This window comes from Petaurus breviceps, unplaced genomic scaffold, assembly GCF_028583685.1.
Source record: "Petaurus breviceps papuanus isolate PSGF00001 unplaced genomic scaffold, PetGlider_PUasm1.0 120, whole genome shotgun sequence".
NCBI lineage: Eukaryota > Metazoa > Chordata > Mammalia > Diprotodontia > Petauridae > Petaurus > Petaurus breviceps.
This window is the reverse complement of record NW_027185627.1, coordinates 1,930,183-1,956,124: the sequence shown is the minus strand read 5'-3', so window position 1 is coordinate 1,956,124 and position 25,942 is coordinate 1,930,183. Positions and strand designations below refer to the sequence as shown.

The window sequence follows — 25,942 nt, the reverse complement described above, 5'->3', positions numbered from 1 at the left end:
AGCTGAGCCCAGCCCCACGCCAAGGCTAAAGCCGAGGGTGGGCCTGACCAGCCACGGCAGGAAACAAAGCAGACAGAAGATTCCAACTCCTATTTTTATTACACTCCTATTTTGGGGACAAAAAGGAGCAAAGCATGGAACAGGAGGAAAACAGTGAAGTCAGAACTCCTGCACCAAAAATTTCAAAGGAAACTACAAGCTGGTTACAGGCCATAGAGGACCTTAAAAAGCAGATAAGAGAAGTGGAGGAAAAATTGGGAAGAGAAATGAGAACAATGCAAGAAAATTATGAAATGAGAGTCAACAGCCTGACTGAGGAAAATAATACCTTGAAAAACAGAGTGACTCAAATGGCAAAAGAGGCTCAAAAAGGCAATAAGGAGAAGAATGCCTTAAAAATCCGAATTTGTGAGATGGAAAAAGAATCTCAAAATCTCAATGAGGAGAATCATTGCTTCAGAATTAGATTGGAGCAAATGGAAGCTAATGACTTTATGAGAAATCAAGATGCTGTTAAACAGATCCAAACAAATGAAAGAATAGAAGGCAATGTGAAATATCTCACGGGAAAAACCACTGATCTGGAAAATAGATTCAGGAGAGATAATTTAAAAATTATTGGAACCTGAAAGCCATGACCAAAGTAAGAACCTAGAAATCATCCTCCAGGAAGTTCTCAAAGAAAACTGCCCTGATGTTTTAGTACCAGAGGACAAAATAGAGGTTGAAAGAATCTACTGATCACCTCCTGAAAAGGATCCCAAAAAGAAAACTCCTAGGAATATTATAACCAGGTTCCGGAATTCCCAGATTAAGGAGAGAATATTACAAGCAGCCAGGAAGAAACAATTTGAATATTGTGGAAACACAATCAGGATAACCCAGGATCTGGCAGCTTCTACACTGAGGGATGGAAGGGCTTGGAACATGATATTCTGGAGGGCAAAGGAGCTGGGATTAAAACCAAGAGTCACCTACCCAGCAAAACTGAGGATCATGTTTCAGGGGAAAATATGGTAATTCAGTGGAATAGAGGACTTTTAAGCATTCTTGCTGAAAAAAACCAGAGTTGAATAGAAAATTTGACATTCAAATACAAGAAGCAAGAGAAGCATGAGAAGGTAAACAGGGAAAAGAAATCATAAGGAACTTATCAAAGTTGAACTATTAACATTCCTACATGGAAAAACAAAAATTGTAACTTATGAAACTTTTCTCAATAGTTGAAGGGATTAGAAATATACACATATGTCTATATATGAGGGTATATGGGCATATGAATACATATGTGAATGTGTGTATATATGTTTACAGGTATACATAGATAGAGGACACAGGACCAATTTAACAGGAAGGGATGGTACTTAAAAGGGGAAATTAAGAGGTGAGAGGAATATAATGAGAGGAGATGGGGAGGGACAGATTGGGGCAAACTATCTCATATAGAAGAGGCAAGGGAAAATGGTTACAATGGAGGGGAAGAATAGGAAGGCAAAAGGGAATGGGTCAACCTTATTCCCATTGAATTTGGCTTGAGGAGAGAATGAAATACACACTAAATAGGGTATCTCACCCTCCAGGAGAGTGGAGGGGGAGGGATGAGAGGGGGGATGATGGAAGGGAGGGCAGGCTGGTGGGGAGGAAAGTTGGAAGCACCCACTTTTGAAAAGGGACAGGATCACAGTAGAGAATAGAACAAGTGGGATAGGAGGGAGGGAAATATAGTCAGTCTTTTACAATATATCTACCATGTTATTGTTTTGCATTAGCCACACATGTACAACCTATACTGAACTGCTTATCTTCCCAGTAAGGTTGGGTGACAAGGAAGGAAGGGAATGAATCTGGAACTGAAAGTTTTGAAATCAAATATTCAAATACATATATATATATATGTATGTGTGTGTATATATATATATATACATACTATTATTAATACCATATTACATGTAATTGGGAAATAAGATATACAGGCATTGAGGCATAGAGATCCACTGGAAAAGTCGCAAGGGGTATGGGAGAAAATATGGGAGAGAGCAGATTGGAGGAGGGGATATCCTGTGGGGCTGCTATTTTGGGGTGGTGGGTAGGGGAAAAACGGGGAGAAAATTTGTAACTCAAAATCTGGTGGAAACGAATGATGTAAATCAGAAGTTAATAAAGCATTTAAAAAATGAAGAAAGGAAAGAAGGAAAGAAAGAAAAAAGAAAGAATAAAGGTAGAAAAAATAAAGAAATAAAGGAAAGAAAGAAAAAGAGACAGAAGGAAAGAAAGCAAAAGAGAGGAAAACAAAAAAGAAAAATAAAGGAGGAAAGGAAAGAATAAAAAGAGAAATAAAGAAGGAAGGAAAGAAAAGAGAAAATAATGGAAGAAATGAGAGAGAAAAAGGAGAGAAAGGAGAGAGAAAGAAAAGAGAAGAAAGAAAGATAAAGAAAAGAAAAAAGAAAAGATTTCTTTCCTTCCACTTATAATGGAGATGCCTATTTGATCAGATTCTTGGAGCAGCCTAAGGCCAGTCTAAGGAGGTAAAATTAATAATAAGTCAGCAAAGTGTGTTTTCATTCTATTCAATATGATGACAAATTTTGATCCCAAAAGACTGATGTGAAATGTGCCTCCCCCTCTTGGCAGAGAGGTGGAGGAATTGTATATAGAGTGAATATGTGTGTGTGTATGTATATGTATATGTAGTCAAACTTGGATAAGTTCAAGGTTAGTGTGGCTTAATTATAATTCTGTATTGCACAGGAAGGTTCTTGATGTTCCACTCCCTCAGTCATGAAGCTTTAGAGGCTCTAGATGTGTTGGGAAAATGCAGGCTCTCCTTTTTGACTTTTGAAGTCATGCCCAACTTGGTTCCAGCTTCTCTTGGGTGTGTGTGGTGGTAAATTACACATTAATCTCCATAGTAAACTAATATGACTTATTTACCCTTCTCTGCCATCACCCAGGCTTTCCCCTATACCTAAAATGCTTCCCCTCCTCAACTCCATGTTTTGGAACTCCTAGCTACTTTCTAGGATCAGCTTAAATGACATATCTTTTAAGAGTTCTTTCTTGCTTCCTTCAATCATAAGTGTCCTCCAATCTGGTATCATTTCATATACGTTGGGTATATATCTTATACTTATCATTGAATTTTTATGTGTCCCCCACAAGAATGTATTCTCTTTTAAAGCAGTAATTATCTCACTTCTGAATTTGTATTCCCAGTGTCTAGCAAGATATGTGACACATAGCAGGCATTTAATAAATGCTTGTTGATTGAATTGGGAGGTAAACATTACTGGAAAGTAATGGCGATGCAAAAAAAAAAGATTATTTTTTTTCAAACACCTAGCCTCTTCCTTTACCTTCTTTTCTTGCTTACATAGGTAACTATCATTCTTATACTTTTGTTTTCTCTGTAAATTATTATTTTTTTTTTTGGTCAGGATACAAGCTTTTTTTGGAAATCAGTTCTGCTAAAGCTATCTGCATCTGATCTTGTGTGTGTAGAAAAGGTGGTTGCTAGGGGTGACCTGAACAGGGGAGGGTGTTACTGAATCTTAATTTCATTTGATATCTATCCTAGCAACTGATCCTGGAGATTCATGATGGGAAGAAGTATGTTACTTTTCTCTTTAATCATTGAAATTTGGTGGTAGAAAATGTATCTCTATAACATTTTAAGCACTTATATTTTTATGGCACTTATATATTATATTAGAGCACTTTAGCTAATACAAGTATTGTTCTGCTGATTTTACAAATGAGGAAATTGAGTCACACAGAGGTTGCATGACTTGCTCAATATCCTTTCCACACTGTCAGAACAGGGACTCTGACTCATATCTTTGAACTCTGTGACCAATGTGCTTTCTACTATATAATTTTCTTTGTCTCTCTCTGTCTTTCTTTGTGTCTATCTTTCTGTCTGTCTTCTCCATCCTTTCCTCTCTCCTCTTTCCCCCATAAAGAGAAAAAGCTCCTTGAAGACAAGGGCTGCCTCACTTATATATTTGTATGCCCGATATCTAACACTGGAACACAGTAGATACTTAATACTTATTCATTAATTCTGATAAAAAATATCTGTTGTCGTTCTTATTGTTGAGACATAGATAGCTATAATCTCTCCTTTTTTTGAGAGAGGGAGAAAAGAAGAAGGAGGAGGAGAGAATAGAAAGGGAAGGGAGAAAAGGGAAGGGAGAGAGAGGATCAGAGGGAATGGAAGATATATTTGAGTTGGAAAGGATAACTGAGGATAGATACCTTTTAATGACTTCTAAATGGTGGGGAATGCTTTCCTTGTTGTCATGAAGATACAGCATTAGCATTTTGATGCCAAGCTGGTCTCATGTCTTAAGTTTGAACTGGAACCCAATATCAGTGTTGGGGGAGACGAGTCCAATATAAAGATATATTATAAATATAAAGGAGTAAGAAGGAAACAAGCCTTGGGATAAGACCATGCTTAGATTAGGATGAAACTGAAACCAGTTAAACCTTTTAAAATATTTTAAAAGTTTTAAATAAAATAATCTAAATTCCTATTTAACACTGATGTTTATCTGTTCTATTAAAGAGACAATTATTAAATACGGGTACTTATATGTAGAGTGTTATTCTAGGGATCAGGAATGGATAGAAAGATGTAAAGTACATAGTCCCTCCTCTCAGGGAGCTTAGAATGATTTAAAGGAGATAAGACATATAGATTACTAAGGACAAAACAAAATCGCATATGATAATTGCTGGCTATATGCTTTTTTCCTCATGTGACTGGGCAAGTGACATATGAAACTGTCCCATGAGGAATCATAGATGATTTCCTTCAAAACACAGGATGAAAAGGTAGTCTCACCATTGGCTGAGTTAAACAATAATAACCAAAAGTCCACCAAACAGGGATTGCTGGGTCATTAAGGATAAGCCACTTAAATGGTCTCCTGCAAACTACTAATGACTTTTAAAAAGAATATAATAAAATAATGGAAATAGACACTATCTCAGACACTAATAAACTAGCAGATTGACATTCATTATGTCTAGTGGCAACAAATATGAGGGGAGTAGAACAGGAAAATAATAGGTTAAATTTAAATTAATCAACATGCATTTATTAAGTGCCTACTATATGTCAGACACTGTGCTAGGTGTTAAAGTAGAAATGTAAAAGTGTCCCTGATCACAAGGAGTTTCCATTCCACTAAACTTGAATTTGTTTATTGCTTTCCTTTACTATAATTCTGTGACAATGCAAGTATAATTATTTCTTGATGAAACTATTAAGACCAAGAGAAGTAAATAGCTCCAGGCCAAGTAAATTTCAGAATTAGGTTATGAATTTAGGTCTTCTGACTCCAATTGCTGTGCATAAAGAAAGTGCTATGTGATTTCTCAGGAAGGAAAGATTATTTCTGAATAGAAAGATCTGGAAGGCTTCTTGGAAGAAGTGACTTTTGAACATGATTTAGTTGGATGTTTTCGATAGAGAGAGTTGTGTGTGGCTGGAGAGGAAGGGCATTCCAGGCCTAAAGAAAGGAATGAACAGTTAGTCATCTTAAAGTATGGCATATATTCTAGTGAGAAAGAGTAGTCTTTGAGTAGATTGACTTGAGTATATGGTATGGGGGTGGGTCCGATAGAAGAGAGGAATAGTGTGAGACAAGACTGGAAAGGTAGAAAGATTTATAGAGAGGGTTATAAATATATAGAGGGTTATACAGCACTTGACCTCCAGACAAAGGAGTCTGGACTTTATTTGATAGATAATAGGGAGACATAGAAGAATTTTGAGCAGACTAGTGACAAACAGATGTGTGCTATTCCTCAAAAAAATACTCCATCTCCAGGCTCTGGGCATTTTCACTGGACATTTCCCCATGTCTTAGGTACTCTCCCTCCTTATTTCTACCTCCTGGCTTCCCTGGCTTCCTTCAAGTCCCAACTAAAATCCCACATTTTATAAGAAGTCTTTCCCAATCTCCCTTAATGCTGCTTTCTTCCCCTTATTGATCATCTCCAATACCTAACTTTTTTATACATAGTTGTTTTCATGGTGTTTCCCCTATTAGACTGTGAGCTCCTTGAGAGGGACAGCCTTGATTTTCTTTGAAACCCACCCTCCCCACCCCAGTTAGCACAGTGACTAACTCATAGTAGGTATGTAATAAATGTCAGTTTGACTGACAAACTGATTGTGCATAAAGACTATTAGTCTAGTATCAATGTACAGGGTATATTGGAAGGGGAAATAGGGCAAAGACCTGAGGATTTGTTGGGAAGCTGAAATAAGAGATAATGTGGGCCTAAATCATGATGGTAATGGGAATAGAAGGAAGGAGGTGAATGTGGGAGACACTGAAGAAACCACTTCCCCAGAGCTGGGTAAGAAGCCAGAATGGCAGGGGCAGCTAGGTGAGGCAGTGAGTAGAGCGCCGGCCCCAGAGTCAGGAGGACCGGAGTTCAGATCCGGTCTCAGACACTTAACACACACACACACACACACACACACACACACACACACACACACAAACTAGCTGTGTAACCTTGGGCAAGTTACTTAAGCCTAATTGCCCTCCAAAAGCTCAAAAAAAAAAAAGGAAGCCAGAATGGTTCTTGATTCTTCACTGTGGACTATGGGTTTACGTGGTTGGCCTGAAACTGGGGTTCAGGTTGTGTTTTCACCTGATAAGTAGAAGTACTACTCTTTGAGGGGAACAGGATGGCTTTCATGTTGCTGAGTGGGTCCTGGTTTAGTGGGGATTGGTCACAAGGGACACCTCTGCTGAAGGACAATCTCAGCCTTATTATTCAGGGGAAGTGGACTATGGCTAGAGAGGAACAGAAGGCAAGTGTTAAGGTTTACTAGCTTTGTTCCAGCAAATTGTCCTGGATTCATTTCTCTTCTTCTGCCATGGTATATTGAAGGCTGTCCATGGGGGCTACATCAGTTATAGTAAGACGTGGAGGACTGTCACCTTCACAGCTGTAGAGCAAGCAGCTTGCTGGGGCTTGCGTAGTATGGCAGCAGTGAGGGTGCTGTAGATATTCCATCTGTCAGTGGAACCTGGCCTGTTCCTCATCAGCACCCAGATTAGCAGCTGTTGAACTCCCCTTGCCAATACCCTTGTTGCTTTGAAAGTCTTTCTTTACTCACACATGTTTTCTGGGTTTCCATTTAGCCTGCATGGTCCCCAAGAAGGCATGCTTTTCTTCTCTCCTCTGGTGATTCACATAGTCATGTACAAGGCAGAGCCATAACTAGCAATTTATACCTGGGACAAGGACCACAACACAACAGAGGCATGTGGCATGGGACCTACCCTCTTCACCTTTGGAAAACAAATTTAGTTGTGGAGGGGCAGGGCAGAGCCAAGTCAAAGAGGAGCTCTCCTTGGGGTGCAACAGCAGCAGAGTGTGGGGAACAGGAGACTCATTTGGTAGTTTGCTATTTTAATTAATTATCCTTACTAACTAGGTGTTAAGCTCTGTTGTTTCTATAAGGACCATAGTGTTATAAATTTGGAACTCTAGGACAAAACCCTGGTTTCTGACCTTAGTTATGACTCTTCAAATAGGGAACTCTCAGTGTATACAGGGTATTTTTCCCCCACTGGCAACAAGAGAGAAGAATGAACACCATAAAATATCCTTCCTGGATAAGCTAATCAAGAACAAAGAAATCTGGCCAGATTCAATCTTGGGATTATATAGGAACCAAAATTTGGAATAATTCAATGGAGTACATGACATTGAAAGGAAGAAAAATCACAACTGCTGTGGGGGAGAGGGGATCAGGGATGACTTCTTGAGAAGGTGGCATTTGATTTAAACTTTAAAACTCAAGGGACAACTAGGTGGCACAATGGGTAGAGAGCTAGCGCTGGAGTCAGGAAGACCTAAGTTCAAATCCAGCCTCAGACGCTTACTAATCAACCCCAATTGCCTTGCATTGCCAAAAACCAAACCAAAACAAAAAAAAAATAGAAATAAAATTTGAGTTGTAATCCAACAGGCTGAGGGGTGGGGAGGGTATCCTTAACATAGGGAGCCAGTACCAGCAAAAGAATGTAGGTGGGAAAGTACATGATGTGTATACAGGGCAGTCTAGACTCAAGTGTAGAGTCCATGGGAAGCAAATGTAGGGGAAAAGAAGGCAATTTCACGAGTTGGGGTAGGGAGCAAAAGAAAATGAAAAATTTACAAAGGAGACTAGGAGGAACTTTAGTTTTGGGTTTGGCTGTAAGTGAACAGGCCTGAGCATGGGAAACTGCTAGTTAGTGTAGATCAGACTGGCAAGGATGGGAGAGAAGGCCAAGTCAATATGGAGCCAAGGAGCCTATGCCCAAAAGCAACTATTAAAACTGTAATGTGTTTAGAAATGTCTTTAAGAGTCAAGTACAAAGGTAATTTACTGCTCAGCACCTGCAAAGATAGATATGGAGGAGCCTGGATGAGGGAAGGTAACTCAGAGTAACACTAATGAGATTTCTCTTTAGTGCAATGGAAATACACTTTAATTGTGAGTTGACCTCAGGGCTGTAACTATTATTATTAATACTGTTATCTGAAGCTAATTCAGTTGGGATGGGGGAAGTTGGACCATAGGTCCAAGGACTTCTTCCAGCCCATTGTTTGTACTGGGGTTGCCCTGCCCCCACACTGTATGTGGTACAAGGGAGTATGACTCCCTTCCCTGCTAGTACCTTCCTGGCATTTGTACACGGAAGGTCCCTTCTCCCTGGGCAGAAAGTGGTCTGGGGGATCCCATCTCAGACTGTGCTTGTTCCTCTTCCTGGCGAGGCTTATAAAGGGTCCAACTCATTGCAAGAACTATATCTAAGGAAGAGTGTCTCCTCATCCAGAGAGCCCTTGACTCCTGTCCTCAGAAAGCCAGACCCTGAAATGCCACCTACCCATGGTAGTAAATAGCTCAATATACTGTGCTCCTGGCCTTGACCAAAAACTATCCTGACCCTCTGAGCAGATTTGAAGGACCAATATCTCTTCAGTTGACCTCATACACATTTGTTCAAGCCTACCAAGTACCTGGAGTCTCCCTCTTCTCCTCTGTGAATAAATACAATGGAGAGAAAATTACCTTCTGGATGTTCCAACCAGAAGGCCCTGTGCTTGTTAAACCTCTGGTTGAACCTAAAGATTTCTGGTGTTCCAGGTCGGTAAACAAAGTCTAAGATATAACAGGACCCCATGGACTGGTTGTTGTTGCTGTTCAATCATTTTCACTTATACCTGACTCTTCATGACCCCATTTGGGGTTTTCTTGGAGAAGATACTAGAGTGGTTTGTCATTTCCTTCTCTAGTTCATTTGACTGATGTGGAAACTGAGGCAAGCAGGATGAAGTGACGTGCCCAAGGTCACACAGCTACTAAGTGTCTGAAGCTAGATTTGAACTCAGGAAGATGAATCTTCCTGACTCCAGTCCCAGCACTCTATCCACTGTACCACCTAGCTGTCCTAGCTGGTTAGTGGTGATCAAATCAAACTTTGATCTTTTCAACATTTTACAGGTTAGAAATGAAAGCTTTCAGCAAAAAATTGCAACAAAACTCAACAAAGCAAAGAATAGTGTTATCTTTGGTATGATTTACCATCCTAGCATTTTTGAGCATGAAGTATTTGTTTTGTTTTATTTTTAGCATTTCAGAGGTAATTTCCCAATAGAAATCATTAGACCATTGAAATAATCACTAGTACCTATAAGCATATTAACTCCGATTTGTTTTTCAGGCATCCAAGACAAGATAAGAGTTATGTATATAGCTGATTCCAACAGTAAGTAACATTTGTTCTGGAATTGATCTTAAGGGAATGTAAACTATTGTTACAGTGGTTTGTCCTGAATGAATGAATAACCCAGAGTAACTTTTGATGGGGTTCAAAAATAAAAGAATATAGAAGATCTTCTATCTCGGGTGTTCCTCAGGTTCATTTTAATTGGGCCAGAGGAGTCCTATTATACCTGCTTTGATCATGTTTTAATCAAGGCAGTGAGTTCAGTCTAGAAATAAATTGTTCTAGGCTTAAAATCCGGCTAAAGACAGAAGGAACTTCAAAGTTTATCTTGTCTATACCTAATGCACAGCAAAATAAATTTTTCCTTTTGACCAACCTTTATAATTACCCATCCAATCTGAACTGCACAGTGGGGAAGTTCATTACCCCCAGTACACTCTTGGATAGCTCTGATTATTAGGAAGCTTTCCTTATGTTGAGTCAAAATCTGCCACTCTCTAATGTCAACATGCCGTTCCTAGTTCTGTTCTCTAAGGTCAAGCAGAATGAATGTAATCCCACTTCTGTATGATAGACCTTCAAATATTTAAGGAGAGTCATCATATTCTAACCCCCAAATATTCTCTTCTTCAGTCTGAATATCCCCAAGTTTTCCAAATGAATGTCATAATCCTTGTGCTTCCAATCTCTGTGCCATTTTGGTTGTCCTCCAATGGATCCATTGCAACTTTTCAGCCTTTTCCCAAAAAAAGGTGAGGCCCTGGTTTCTACATTCTGTGTACCTCTGTAATTCTTTGTTTATGTTTGAGTTCCCTTTGCAGTCACATTCAGTTCAACAGCCGATTCAGCAAACATTTAGCAAATACATGAGCATACTTAATTATATCCTTTTCTCCTTCTTCATTGACATAATTTGGGTTTGAGTCTTCAGAATGTCATTCTTGAAAGCCCTCCAACCTTCCTGCGATGACTTCTTCTGTAAATTGTTGGGTTGCGGGACCCTGCTTATCCTACAATTCTCTGCTTCCAAAGCCCAGGGCACACATCAGACTAGACAAGGAATGCCATGAAACCTACAGTAAGATAGCATCATCACCATCACCATCCTCATATTTATCTAGTATTTGCTATGTGCCAGGAACTGTGCTAAGTGCTTTGCAATTATTATCTCACTTGATCTTCACAACAATGCTGGGAGGTAGGTGTTACTACCATTTTTCAGATAAGGAAACTGAGGCAAACAGAGGTTAACTGACTTGCCCAGGATTACACAGTTAGTGGCTAGATTTGAACTCAGGTCTTCCTGATTCCAGGCCTGGCTTTTTATCCACTACTTATCAAAGTTTTAGATATTTCTATTTTGCAACCAGTACTTCCTTATTGATTAAAATTAGTTCCAGAATATTTAGTCTTCCCTTGGTTCCACACTACCTCCTCTGTTCTCAGTCACCCCCTTAGTTTTCTCAAAGATGAAGTTATCAGCAAGGCAAATCAAGATTTATCAAATATTCTTTTCTTTGCAAGGAGGCTTCTAATGTAAGTGCAGAGAGATGAAGTTTTCACTATCTCTATGCCTTTGAAGCTCAGCTTATCGGACTTTGGGAAAAGTGACAATGACCAAGTAATGATCTACCATGGTCACTTTTACTTACACCATTTTGAAAAGTTCCTACCTGATATAATGTATACAATAAAATATTTTCATTGAAGATTGGTACCTCCTTGAGAAGTGGTCTTTGGGATCTCAGATCTGGGAAAGCCCTTAATTTAGAAAGGCCAAGGTTACCTACTGCATCTCAGGTCATTGCCAGTCACCTTGACCTTTGGAAAAATGACCACTCGACATCAATGACTCTGGAGGAGAGAATGAGGCTGATGACTTTGTGCACTCTGCCTCATTTAAATCCAAATTCATGCACAAGTCAAGACATCACCTTCAAGACGTCATCGGTCCTCTTCAAGAACAAAGAAAGAACAAAATAGTGAGGTCTCAGTAATGAAAGAGAGTGGAAAGTCCCAGTGACAATTATCAGTTCTGCCCATTGAGTACATAATTCTTAGCATAATTATAAGAGAGAACCTTCTGGAAATGGGGCTGGCTTTCAGGATTAATTTATTTACTTGTATTTAATTATAAATACATGCACATGGACTATATTTGTGAAGAATACAACTTTTTACCTGGACCAAAAATGGTAGAGTGATAGAAGGCAAAAGGAGGATTTAAAATATACACACATATGTTTATATGTGTGTTTATATACATGTTTAGAAATACATACATGTTTATATACATGCATATAAATAAATACACGTGTACATGACCACATACATATACATGTATGCACGTACACATGCATGTATGCTTTGTATATGTATATACAATACATATATACACATGCATACATACATGTGCACACACATATATACACATATGTGTGTGTATATATATATACATATATATATATATATGAATAAAACTTTGAGTTTTAATACTCCTAGGTCATTTCAACTCCATAACTGCCATTAAGAATTTGAGCCACTGCTTTTTGCTTTGAAAGAGCAGGAGGGACCAGGTGGCCACCTCTGAGGTGAGAAAATTTCAATTTGTTTCTTATGGTTTTAATGCCTGTGGGTAGCTTTTATTAGTTTGGTCTGAATTTTCCAAGAGAGTACTTCAATGAATAAAAACCTATTTGGATTTTTTTGCATAGGTCAATTTGATGATTATTTATAGCCTGTCCAATTTTTCTGGGCTTCTTATTCAAATGCATTACTTTAGTTTGGGAATAATTAACATTTAGTGTATCCTGTTTTTAAGAGTTGCTAACTTTAGATAGTAGAATTTTAATATCTAGTTGGTCTAATGATCAGAATCAGAAATGTTAGTGTCTGACAGAAACAGAGGCCATCTCTTTTAACCTTCTATCTATTACAGGAATCTTTTCTACAGAATCTGCCAGATTTTCATCTAGCATTTGCTTGGACATTTACAAGGGTAGCCAAGCACATAACTTAAAAAAAAATGTTTGTTTCAGTATTGTACATCTTTAATGATCAGAAAGTTCTTCCTTGTTCTGAATTTTAAACCTGTAGAGCTAGGGAGGACCTTTGAGATCATGTAAGTGAGGTAATAGAAAGAGTAAAGAGTCAAGAAGACATGAGTTCAAATCCCACATCAGATACTTAGTAGCTTTGACTCCGGGCAAATCATTTAGCCTTCCTTAGCCTCAGTTTCCTCATCTATGAAATAATGATAACACTTACCTCACAGGTTCATTGAAAGGAACAAAAGAGATAAGACATGTAAAACCTTTTGTAAGTCTTAAAGTATAATTGAAATGTTAGCCATTACAATTAAGTATTTATTTTGTAGCTAGGTAAACTGAGACTCAGAAAGGCTAAGATCCTGCTCAAATGACCACATCCACCTTGGGGGTGGAAACGGAAGAAATCAGTTGTCTGGATCTCTAATCCATGTTGTTGTTTTCTTTTTCCCGTTTTAGCAAACTGGGTTCCCTAAAATCTGCTTTTTTATACCACATGACCATTGATTTTGGTTTTGCTCCTAGGAACAGTATAGGATAAGCCTAATTTCTTCTTCCAAATGACAGCCCTTCACATGCTTGAAAAATTGTTATAAGGAATGCCCTAAGTCTTCCCTATTCCAGGCTAAACATTCCCCATTCCTTTTTTAATTGTAGTTATATTCCATATCTCGTTTGTATATGAGGGAAGAGATTTCTCAAGTGTCAGCTAAGAGAGGAAAATACTGGGACCTATGACCTCTATGGACCTCAGTTTCTTCATCTGTAAAATGAGGGAGTTGTACTAGATTGCTATAAGACCCATTCTGGCTCATCCCATTCATTGTTCTCCCAGGTGTGCTTCTGACTTTCTGAACCTTGTTATTACACCTTAGCTGTAGTTTCACCCTGGGACCTCCCTTGGCACCTGAGGCCTCCTCTCCCTGGAACGTCCATTCACCCCTTTTGCCTTTTTATTTTTAAAGCAAGCCAGTCTTATTGAAGAGACATACTTATCAAGAAGAGTAGTCTATAAGGATAAAAACAAGCTCTGACTCAGGTGGAGATGAACAACCCTGTCTTCCTCCACCAATGGGTGAAGTGGAGTGGATTTTTTATAGATTTCTTATCTGGGTCAAGACTAGACATTGGTGGCAGAGAGAAGGGAGTTCCCACCTGGAGTGTAGGTCAAGTTTCAAGATTGGTACTGATTCTTGGAAGGGTGGGGAATTGGTAGCTAGTTGACATGCAAACTCATTAGAGGTGAGAATGGGGCTTTCCTTGACTGATGATAGGAAGTGACTTATTGACTTCCCTGGAAGATTGTGGGGAGAGGGGCTAAGGGGAGGACTTCTTTTCCTTTTCTTAAAGCAAGGCAAGGAGGTTAATGAATTCTTTACAAAAACTCAAGCTCTAATCTCCAGTTCTCAGCCCCAAACTACAAACAAAACTTCAGATCTAATTTCTGTAAATACTAAAAGACAATCAAGTATTTTCCCTTTTCCGTATCGTTGAAGCTGAACCAGTTGGCTTTGGTTGTGTTGGGAAGTGAAGGTTTGGATTTGTAATCCTAGAGACCTCCCAATGCAAAATGACTATGATCCTCAAAGATGGCAAACATGACCTAAAAGATGTAGGATGTGACCTGCTCCACCCTGTGGCCTTTTTACCATGGAATATCACTCTGCCATGGTGGACACCTTCTCCTATTTATAAATTCCTTCTGTGTCCTCCATTTTCTGGGGGGGATGGTTCTAGACTGCCCAACCTTCTCCATGTTTACCATCTTTTACTTTTATCCAACCTTTACCATCATGCCCTGTGTAGGTGCTTCCATTCCATACTACCTTTCACCCTCCTTTTGTGAGTCATCTCTCCTCCCCTCCTCTCCCCCCTCCCCCCCTCCCCCATAAGAATGTAAGTTTCTCAAGGATACTACTGAGAAAGATGCAAAGTTGACTCTTGTTTGTATGGATAGTTGTCTAAACCATTAGAATTTTTGAATCTAACTCCTTGACAGCAGGGGTTATCTTTTGCTCAGTGCTTAGCACAATGAGAACCTGAGAGCCAGGGTGTCCACTGGTTAGAGCCCTTCATGCTGGGATATAGGATTAGGATTCTAAATATTCCTCCAGCTTTGGGAACTAGGGTGGAGGCCAGAATTGCCAGGCCTATATTTTCCAAGCTATCCAGACCTCTTGGAGGAAGGGGAATATTCTACTTTCTCTAGGCTCCATAGTTTAAGGTGAGGAGGAGAGCTCCTCTATAGCTCCCTGTCCTAATTTCCAGCTCCTCGTCTTGACCTACCCTAGGTCAAGAAAACTCAGTAGTTAACCAGGTTGCTAGTATGAACAGAGCCCTGCCCCCTTCTCCAAGTTGTTCCACACAGACTCAATCAAAGTCTTTGACCTGGGGGGTCCACAGTCTAACAGGGAAAGCAATATAGATTCACACCTATCACATGAATATGAGTGAGCAGGTACAGACTCCAGCCCTAATAGCAAGCTGTATTACAGATAAAACTGGCAAAAATGAAGCTGTATCCATGACAAAACTTGGTCCCAAAGCAGGAAACAGAAGAGGAAAACCCAGGGAACTGGTTATTGGAGAATGAACCCCGAGGAGGTGTTTAGATAGAAAGCAGGACTCTACTTTTCACTGAGTCTGACTCACAGAGGTAGAGAAACTACAGTGGTCATTTGTATTCCCCAAACTGATTGTATGTATGTGTGAAAAGTAGAATGGGAAGGGGGAAAAGAAAGGGGAGAGAAGGTGAAGAGAAGAGAAGGAAGGGAAGGAGAAGAGAGGAGAGGAAGGGGAGAGGAGCATGTGCACAAACATTTGCTGTAAGTGTGAAAAAAGCGATATGAAGATGTATGACAATGTACCAGTGTGTGTGTGTGCGTGTGCGTGTGCGTAAATGTATGTGGAAGCATATGACTGAATATGTGCACGTAGATGATTATTAGGAGGTCACAGAATTTCCATATCTCTGATTATTACCAGGGAAATTAGCTGGAAGAACTGTTCATTTTCCACTACATTTGTAAGGTATCATTATATGTTCTGGAAGATGTGGCAGCCTGGGGGGCCCAGTGATGTATTAGAGTCAGGCTGAGTTTGCTTGCTCCTTGAAGATGGTTTTAGTCTCTAGAGAGACAATTATATGAGGGGAGTAAGGAAGTGAGTCTTTTTTTTTTGTAAGAAACTAGTTCACAAAAGTTGGAGCTTCCAGACCTTAAAATGCTGAGGAGGAGAACCTGAGTCATGACAGTTACTGCTGCTCTTGATGAGCCCTGCCATAGTCTGATTTACTCTGGTCTCCATGGAGTGCAGAAATGGAAGGCCCTTCTCCCCTGAAGGGTCAGCCCCCTTTCAGGTCAACCAGATCCCAAATCCTCAGCCTCAGAAAGTAACACAGACTTTGGAAAAGCTCCTTGGAAAATTCCAGGCTATTTGCCCTGTTCTACCTCCAACTGGCCCTGAGCCATAATAACGCAGGTGGGGTAGAGTGGAAAGTTGACTAGTTACAAGACCTGGGTTCAAATGTTACCTTGGAAACTTATGATCATTGTTACTCAACATCTGTGGAAATATCCACTTCCCCATCTGTAAAATGAAGGGGTTTGGACTATATAAAAAGATCATACATCTAGAGATGAAAAGGACTTTAGAGGCTATTAAGCCCAGCTCAATCATTTTAAAGATGAGGAAATGGAGGCTTAGAGATGGTAAGAGATTTGCTGAGGATCACACAGCTAGTAAGTTTCAGAGGTGGAATTTGAACTCAGGTCTTCCTGATGTCAAATCCAAGCCTCTATCTATGGTACCACTTGGCTGCCTTGATAACCTCCCATTCTAGAGCTAGGATTCTATGACCCCCTGTCTTAAGATCCTGGCCACACTTTAGGTTCCTCAGGCTCCCTGGCTAGCTAAAACCTTCCCCAGAAGTACTCACACTGACAACCCTGGAAACCAAACTACAATATTTTTTCTACTCAGCCTCAGACTCTGGGCCTAGCTTCTGAGCCTTCCGAGAGCCATTAGATGACTTTTCAAGAGTGAGGAATATCTAAATTCCCCCCAGGTGCTACTGTTCTCCCATGCAGAAATTACTTTTTATTTATTCTGTGTTTCCTTATCTGTATTCATTTTGTTGAGGGAAAGGCTCTTTTATATCTCCAGGATCTAGAACAGTGTCTGAATCATGGCAGGTATTTAATAAACACTTGCTGAATGGATGGATGGATAGAGAGCATGACTGAGTGGATAAATTGAGGTCACCTGAAGCATTGAGAATGCTCATTTCCTTATTTCTTTGTATGAAGTTGGGAAATAAAGGTGCTCAAACCTTAAAACATTACATGAGAGGCATATAGATTACGTTCTCTGTTGGTGATGGACTCCATGCAATTCATTCTTACTGAGTCCATTGAGTCTTAGTGGGCATGTTTATGATGGGTCCAGGTATACGCTAGACCATCTAGTAGAGACAGGAGAATAAGGAGATGGTATTAAACTTGCCCTTGAGAATCTGTGTTAAGATGTAAGATAATGTGTGAGAGTGTGTCTGTATGTGAGTATTTCTGTGAGCTTGTGACTTGGCATATATGTGTGTGTGCATGACTTTCATTGGGAGGTCACAGAATTTCCATATCTTATTATGACCAGTGAAATGAACACTGATGAAATTCAGTCTGACTAAAAATTAGCTTTGATATTGCATAATAAATGAGTATATAATGATAATAACTATAGCTAGCAACTGTATAGTACTTTAAGCTTTACCAAAAAATTTTAAAAGTCTTATCTCATTTGATCTTCATAACAATCCTGGAAAGTAGATGCTATAATTATGCTCCTCACTTTACAAATGAGGAAACTGAGGCAGACAGCGGTTGAATGACTTGCCCAGAGTCTATAGCAAATAAGTATTTGACTCTGGATTTGAATTCAGTTCTTGACTCCAAGTCTAGTGTTTTTTTTCCACTGAACCACTTAGCTGCCTAATGATTTTTAACGTGACCAAGCACAAAAAGATGAATAGTAGAGAGTAGACAGCGAGTGCTATGGGTAGCCAGAAAGGGGAAAGACCAGTGATGACTGGAATTATCAGAAAAGTCTTCCGGAAAGAGGGGAATAGAACTAGGGCTTGAAGAAAGGCAAGTGTGATAGTAATGGCAATTAAAGATTCCCCTGTGTTGGCTTGGTTTTCAAATTGATTGTGTTAAAACCCAGAGCTTGTTAATCCCACCTGTGGGATGGACTTGTTGATGTAAAAAGAAAGTCCTGAACTGGGAGGAGCTGGTGACGTAGATTTGGAGAGACAAGAGAGAGGCGGAAGACCTTTTTGGAAGCAGCACCCACGTGGAGGCAGAGAGAGAGACTGAGAAGGATTGCTGGTGGCCACTTTGAATCGCCCTGGACTTTTGAGACCTGCCCCCTGAGCTGCCAAGGACTGAGGAGACATGGCTGTTTTGCTGGTACTTTGTCTGTTTTGATGTTGTTTTGCCAGATTTGTCCACTGGTGAAAGACTGTCCTGTTGAAGAAGTCCTGGAACCTGGCTTTTGGTTAAGAAGCCCTGAGACTGTCCTGCAGACAGAGAGTGAATACTGTCCACTGGTGAAGGACAGTGCTGTTGTTGCAGGGGTCTGGAGACTGTCCTGCAGACAGAGTGAATACTGTCCACTGGTGAAGGACAGTGCTGTTGTTGCAGGGGTCTGGGAACCTTGCTGTTGGTTCAGAAGCCCTGAAGAAGGATTTTCTTGTTGTATGCTTACAGAAATCCTAGGAGAGGGTTTTGTTAATGTTTTCAGGGGTTCTAGGACTGTTCTACAGACAGAGGATGAATTAATGAAGAGACTGGCAATTTATCTTGTGGCCTTGCTAAGCCTTGTCTCCCCAGGAACTAAGATTGCTGAGAACTTGCCTCGTGTCAAGATGAAGAAAAGACCTCCATTTGGGTATTAAGTGCTGTGCTTGGACTTGATGTAACTCTGGGGTAGATTCAATTGTGATCCAGGGGTGGGGAACTTTTGACCTTTTTGTGCTCTGTGATTGACAAATGAAGGTACTTTACTTATGTTTGGAAACTAATCTCCATCTGAGAAGAGGGGCTTTGTGGTGGACTAAATGAAGGTATAACCTAGGGGTGGAGAAGTATTTAGACCAGGGACTTTGTAATTGATTGAATGATTGGAAGGTCCTGGGGTGGGGTAGTCCTTGGAGATTATTGAATCACACTTAGTAAATGCTGTATTTTGAATGATGTCATGTTTTGACCTTCTCTGTTCTTGGTTGGTCACTGAATAAAATGGAGAGCGCCTATGCTGGTATTCTCAACCTTGGGAAGTTGCCTTTCTTTGGCATTACATTACAGCAAGTTTTGAGACGGGCAGGAAGAGTGGAAAGCTAGCTACAGGAGCTACAAAATCATACACTCAGAACTGGAAGACATGTAGAAATTTTTTTCCATGAAATGAAGCACTGAACAATCACTACCCAGTTTTTAAAGTTCTCTCCTTACTCAAAACATATTGTATTTACCCAAGCACACATTGTATCTCCCTCTCCCCTCAGAAGAAGCTCAGTTCCCTAAGAGCAGGGACTGTTTTTAGGTTTGTTTTTATATCCCCAGAACCCAGTACTATCATGCCTTCCATATAGTAGGTGCTTAAATAAAGGCTTTTTGAATTGACTTGAATAAAGCTCAGACCTCTACCTGAAACACAAATCTTACCGACACATGGCTATCTAGCATCTGCTAGAACATTTCTAGTGATTGGGAGCTCACAACCTCATGAGGCAACCCAATTTCACTGTTAGGCAGATAAAATTGTCGAGAAGTTCTTTTTTTGCATTGAGTTGAAATCTGCCTTCCCATTATGTTCACCATTGCCCCCAGAGTTAAGCAAAACTAATCTAATCTCTTGTCCACATGATAGGCATATATCTACATATTGATATAGATGTATACCTTATATATAAGTGTGTATACATATTTCTATATACATAGAATTATATAGTATACACATTATTATAGTATATATTATTTTATGTTAATAATGTTTTACAAACCTGCATGTGCATGTGTGGAGTCTAGCTCCCTACCTAAGACATGTTTTCTATATCCAAGATCTTACCTGTGATATGTGTATACATAAATATTTCAGACAGCATGATAGCTGTCTTAAATATACATTATACATAGCATTCTATATTGAGAATATATGTAGAATATCACACTTTCCCAAGGTCTTCCCTTCTCAAGATAAACATCTCCAATTCTTTTGAACACTCCTCATATGGTTTAAGTATCCTAACCATTCTGGTCAACCTTCTCTATATATGCCCCAGCTTCCTAAAATGTCGAGCCAAGAACTCAACTCAATAGACTTCGGATTGATGGTCTAACCAAGACAGGACACAGAGAAACCATTACCTCCCACATTTTGGATACCATGCTTCTATTAATGAAGCCTAAAATGTCCATTGCCTTTTAGAATAATCCATACAGTAAGTGCTTCATAAATGTTTTTTTTTAAATTTCAGTATCCCTGATGTGCTGCTGATTCATCATGGTTTTTAATTGACTAAAATCCCATTGTTGTTGTTATTGGCTTATATGAGCCACTGTCTAGCCAGGTTACTACATAATTGGAAGAGGGATGATATTGCAACTTCCATCTTGAGTTAATGGAAGCTGAAGAAATAGTTCAGGGCCCTGTGGGATAAAAAGTAAGATAGCTGATCTTACCTAAGAAGCAAAGCCAAAACTAGGAATTAGCTGGAAAGTAGGAGAAAAGGGAGAGAAATGGGGACCGTGAAATGGATGGTGCAAGAAGAATGTGGACTGTGAAATGGATGGTGCCAAGTCTATCTAGGGCCAAGAAGTTAGGGCTAGCCAAATATCTTTGATAGGAAGACAGTGTTCAGGTCCAGACTACTTTGTATAAAGCCCAATACAAACTACATTCATCTCTATATAATTGTTTTTCATGTAACACTTAAAAAAACACACATAACTGTTTTTTCAAAACCTCAGCCTTGTTTTTATGTGGACTTAGGAGCCAGGGGAGCAGCTTCTGGTTGACCAGAGGGGGCAGTACTAGGACATATTCTCCTGGTCAAGCTTGAGAACATAAGGTTGTGAACTTGGCAAAAGCAGGAAAGTGGGCACATTAGTGGAGAAGCCATAAGAAATGAGATACAAGCATGATGCCCCTTTCTTGGTCAGGACACAGGGTGCCTTTAAATATATGGCTCTGAAAAAGGGAATATTAAAAGCTGATAATCCAAGACCAATCATTCAAAAGTACAAGAAGATTAGCAAAGAAAATACACTTTTAGTAGCCAAGATTTAAAATGCAAAGGCAGCACTGGGCTTAGCCTGCTATAATACCAACTACAAATAGGAGCAAGCAGCAGATTCCTGTTAAGACTCTGCATCGGTAAAGCAAGTAGAGTTACATGTAAGTCATTTGCTCTAAGAACTCTAAGACAAAGAGGCTGGTTTTAAATGGCAAGTTGGAGTGTCGTGGGAGTACTCCCAAAGGAAAAGAAGCAAGGGGGGGGTGAGAAACAGGGGAAAAGTAGAGGGAAATTAGGGAATGGGAAAAAGTGAGGAGGGAAGGAGGCAGGGAGGGAGGGAAAAGAAGGGAGGGAAGCAGGGAAAGAGGGAGGGAGGGAGAGAGAGAGACAGAGACAGAGAGAGAGAGAGAGAGACAGAGACAGAGACAGAGAGACAGAGACAGAGAGAGAAAGACACAGAGAGACAGAGACAGAGAGAGACAGAGAGATACTTAACACCACACCCAGAAATAACTGGCCGTGTAAACTTGATCAAGGCAGAGACAGACAGAGACAGAGAGAGACAGAGACAGAGATGAAATGGGGGGAGAGAGGGGAAAAGAGAGACAAGGACTTGGGGAAAGACATGGACAGGGAGGAGGAAGGAGAGGCAGATGAGGAAATGAAAAGGAAAGGAGGAGGGAGGAGAGAGATAAGAGAATATGGAGAGAGGGAGATGAGAGGAAGAGCGAGAGGAAAAGGAAGTTAAAGAAATGGGGAGAAAGAGGGAAAGGAAGAAGGAGAGGGATATAAGAACATGGGGAGACTGAGATGAGAAGGAGTTAAGGGAAGAGGAGATAAGGGAAGGGGGAAAAAGGAGAGAAGAGTTTGAAGGAGCAGGGACTTTCAATTGTCTTTTCTAATGATACAAAATCTTTCTTCCTTTTCCTCTTCTCAACCAAATCTAACTTTTGCTAACCTAGTTACCTTACAACAACTTTAAAATGTCATTAACAATAATAACTGACACAGCAAGTAAGAGCACCAGCCCCAGAATCGGGATGATCTGGGATCGAATCCGGGCTCTGATACTTAGCACCACACCCAGAATAACTGGCTATGTAACCTTGAGCAAGTTACTTGACCCCAATTGCTTAATAAATAAATAAAAATAAGTAATAATAATACCTGAAATTCACACTGCACATGAAAGTTTTCAAAACATTTTAAATAAAGTATCTCATTTAAGCCTCACAACAACTCTGTGAGGGAGGTACTACAGGTATTATTATATCCATTTTATAGATAAGAGAACTGAGGCTCAGAAAAGTTAAGTGACTTGCCCATAGTCACACAGCTAATAAGTGTTGGAGGCAGAATTTGAAACCAGGTTTTTCTGACTCCAAGACTTTCATACTTTCCACTATCCTATGATCCATGCTGTGGTGGCTATCATTTAGAAAGGTAGCCTTTCCTGAGGGGGGGAGAAACTGAGATTGTCCTCTGTGTTTCATATTTTGTACTGAAGTCCCTTGCATTTGTACTAAAATGTTTATATCTTTTGGCACAAAGTGGTAATTTATAGATCATTCTGTGAAACTCATATGTGTTCTACTATGTTGATTTCATTAGTAGTACATAGTATAACAGGAATTTGAACTGGGTTGGACTTTAAAGGCCATCTAATTCAACTTCCTCATTTTGAAGGTGAGGAAACAGCTCTAAAGAAAGAAGAGAGCTGCCCAGATTTACCCAGGTAGAAAGTAGCAGAGATGGGACTAGAACTCAGGAGATCTGATTCTCTTTTCTCTGTACCACTGGGGCTCAGAGGGATAGATTTCTCCCTTACTTTATTCTAGCAGAGTATTCATTGTAACCATTCCCTCTCTGTAGTGATTTCTTATGGACCCTCTTCCAGTGAATCTTTAAAGGGGTTTTATAATTAAGAAAGAACAAGTCACCACCAGTGAAGAACAAAATGCAATAATAAGAGAACACATTCATGTCCTGTTGGGCACACACTGACACACTGCAGACTAGAGGTAACAGTAATAGCTTTAGGAGAACTTAATGTCACTAAACCATCCAAGTGGCCAGTGGCCATAATACCCACATGACATCTTCAAGTTGGATTATCAGTGGGGAATCAGTTCTTTTTTTTTTTGCTTTTTTTGGAGGGGGGAGGGCAGAGCTATTGGGGTTAAGTGACTTGCCCAAGGTCACATGGCTAGTAAGTGTTAAGTGCCTAAGGCCAGATTTGAACTCAGGTCCTCCTGACTCCAGGGCTGATGCTCTATTCACTGCACCACCTAGCCGCCCCAAAATCAATTCTTCTTTGTGTCTAAGATTGTCCTTGATCAAATCCATAAAAATCATTACTCTATCTTGTGCTTAGAGCTTTCTGGGCAAAATAAACTGTTGTTGGGGAGAGGGAATGCCACCTCTACTGGGAATGAAAGAATTGGTATGAGTGATGGGAGGATTTACCTCAGCCTTGTGGGTAGTTTGTATCAGGGTGCCATGGTTTAGCTTTCTGTCCTTGTGACTCAACCCACCCATACTGGGCCCTTTGGGCCCAAGCTGTGCGAACTTCTCATTTTCCTTACACTTACAGTCTAGTCTCTCTGAGGCCAATCACCTGCCCATTTGTATTTCCAATGTTTGACATTTGTTTTTGACCTTTGCATTTTATCTGATTCACTATGATCCAGATTGATGCCCCAGATCTTGGACTATATACTTCAAGGGCAAGATTTGGTTCCTGGTACATGAGTCCTACCTACCTGTTCCTCACAGACTGATCTTGGATTTGCTTTTTATTTCCATGTCTTCATCCATCTCTAGATAAATGAACCCCAGGCTTGCTTCTTTGTGTGGAATTCTAGCTATGGTTCAACCTTAAGGATCTTTTCAGACTCCTAAGCCTAGCCTTCCCATCCCACTCTTGGAGTTGAGCAAACTCCATGACAGGAGCTCCTTAGAAAGTATCAGACACCCAATGTGGTGACATTTTACTAGCATGAACTCCCATGGTCTTCAGGAAACCTCTCCAGAGAGGTCTTCTTTTATACTGAAAATACATACATACGCAAAAGAACCTAATCTCTCCCTTTTCGACTCCAGCTACTTTCATTGGCTCCAATCTGGGAATTGAACAACACTTGAAGGAAAGCTTTCCCCCTTGCTAAGCAAATGAGCAGCCTCTGGGCACTTGAGCATGTGGCTGGAATAGAGAGCTGCTCTGTTCTGATCAGCTGAGTCCCTTTTGATTTGGGCTCATGGATGGAATGGGTAGTCACTCCCTGTGGAGCATAGCTGGAAGCTGAGCCATTTCAATACAAACTCAAGTAAACACTATTGAAGAAAAGCATTTTGGCTCCCCTGGAAATCATCCAAACACAAGCGAGGAAAGCATTCAAGTACTAGGCTCTTTTATCTAAGGTTACCCTCTAGGTCAATGAAAAACAAAAGGAGAATCATGACAATCGAGTGACTTCTCCCTGCCAAACAAAGGTTACCCTCTAGGTAAAGCAAAAACAAAAGGAAAATCCTGGAAATCGTGTGAACAACAAATGATCAGAAAAAATCCATAGTCTTGAGAGGACAAACTCACCAAGTCATGTCAGGAGCAGCCATGAGACCAGAGATGAATGTAGGGGATTATTTGCCCTTCATGAGAGCACAAGAGGCCATACACAAGAAGGAAAGAGGAAATCATCCACACATATCTGATGAGGCAGGTACAAAAGAGAGTAGCAGGCACAATATAGGAAGAAGAATAGCAGAAGAGATAATCAGTAATATATGGAAGACAATATCCAAGAAAAGATCCATCTTAATACAGACCCAAGAAGTTTCAGAACAGCAATATCCAGTAAAAAGGAAACATGGAGTTCATAAGACAGTAAAACAGATCATCTTTATCAAAAGGGAGATACAAAATGAAGGGCAATCAGAGAAAAGGGTGGAAACATATCTGTTGTGCCTCTGGGTGCAATTGAACACTGCAGTGGAGCTCTGGATAGCATGGGGCATGCTCTCCTCAACCAGCAAAGTTTGCTGGGTTTTTATAGGCTCCTTATTGTAGTCTAGCAGCATTGGTCATTGGGGAAAGGGAGTAAAGAGCCTTTGGATTGTTGCTGATCGATGCCATTGGGGAGAGGGGAGGGTCCTGGAGAAGTGGAGGTTAGTTAAGATCCAAACTTGCTGCCAGAAGGAAAGAAGGATTTGGACCATTACTACCCATTGTACTTTGAGAGAGTGACTCAGTTTCCCTATCAGGAGCTTCTTCACTTAGTGGGTTGGGGAAGTTATTGTGTCTGGCATCCTTCCAAGATCATAGAGTAAAAGTCATGACCTCAGATGCTCAAGCAAACAAAATATAGATAATAAACAGGGTCAGCTAAAGCTTCTAATTCAAGGAGATGAATTTCACAGAATCTCAGAGGTGGAAGGGACCTCAGAGACTGTTCAACTTCATTAAGTATCAATGGGATTTGACAGAAAGAGACTCACAACCGAAACATGGCTCTAAAATATGTAACTTATTCAAAAATAAGAGAACAGGTATACACAGATAGAAAGTAGCATTCAGGACTTGATCCAGACCCTCTGACTGGGCAGTTAGAAGGTGCAGTGCATAGAGTGCTAGGCTGAAGTCAGCAAAACTCATCTTGTGATTTCAGATTTGACCACAGACACTTAATAGCTGTGTGACCCTGGCCAAGTCACTTGACTCTGTTTGCCTCAGTTTCCTCATCTGTAAAATGAGCTGGAGAAGGAAATGGCACACCACTCCAGTATCTTTACTAAGAAAACCCCAAATGGGGTCACGAAGATTCAGACATGACTGAAATAACTGAACAACAATAAAAACCTCC

The 25,942-nt window shown here is 40.2% G+C and overlaps 1 protein-coding gene across 1 annotated transcript in view; it reads right to left on the bottom strand.

The window, feature by feature from the left end:
* Positions 1–25,942, bottom strand: part of HS3ST2 (heparan sulfate-glucosamine 3-sulfotransferase 2) — a 153,184-nt gene that overhangs the window by 2,078 nt on the left and 125,164 nt on the right. The gene's annotated exons all lie outside the window — the stretch shown is intronic.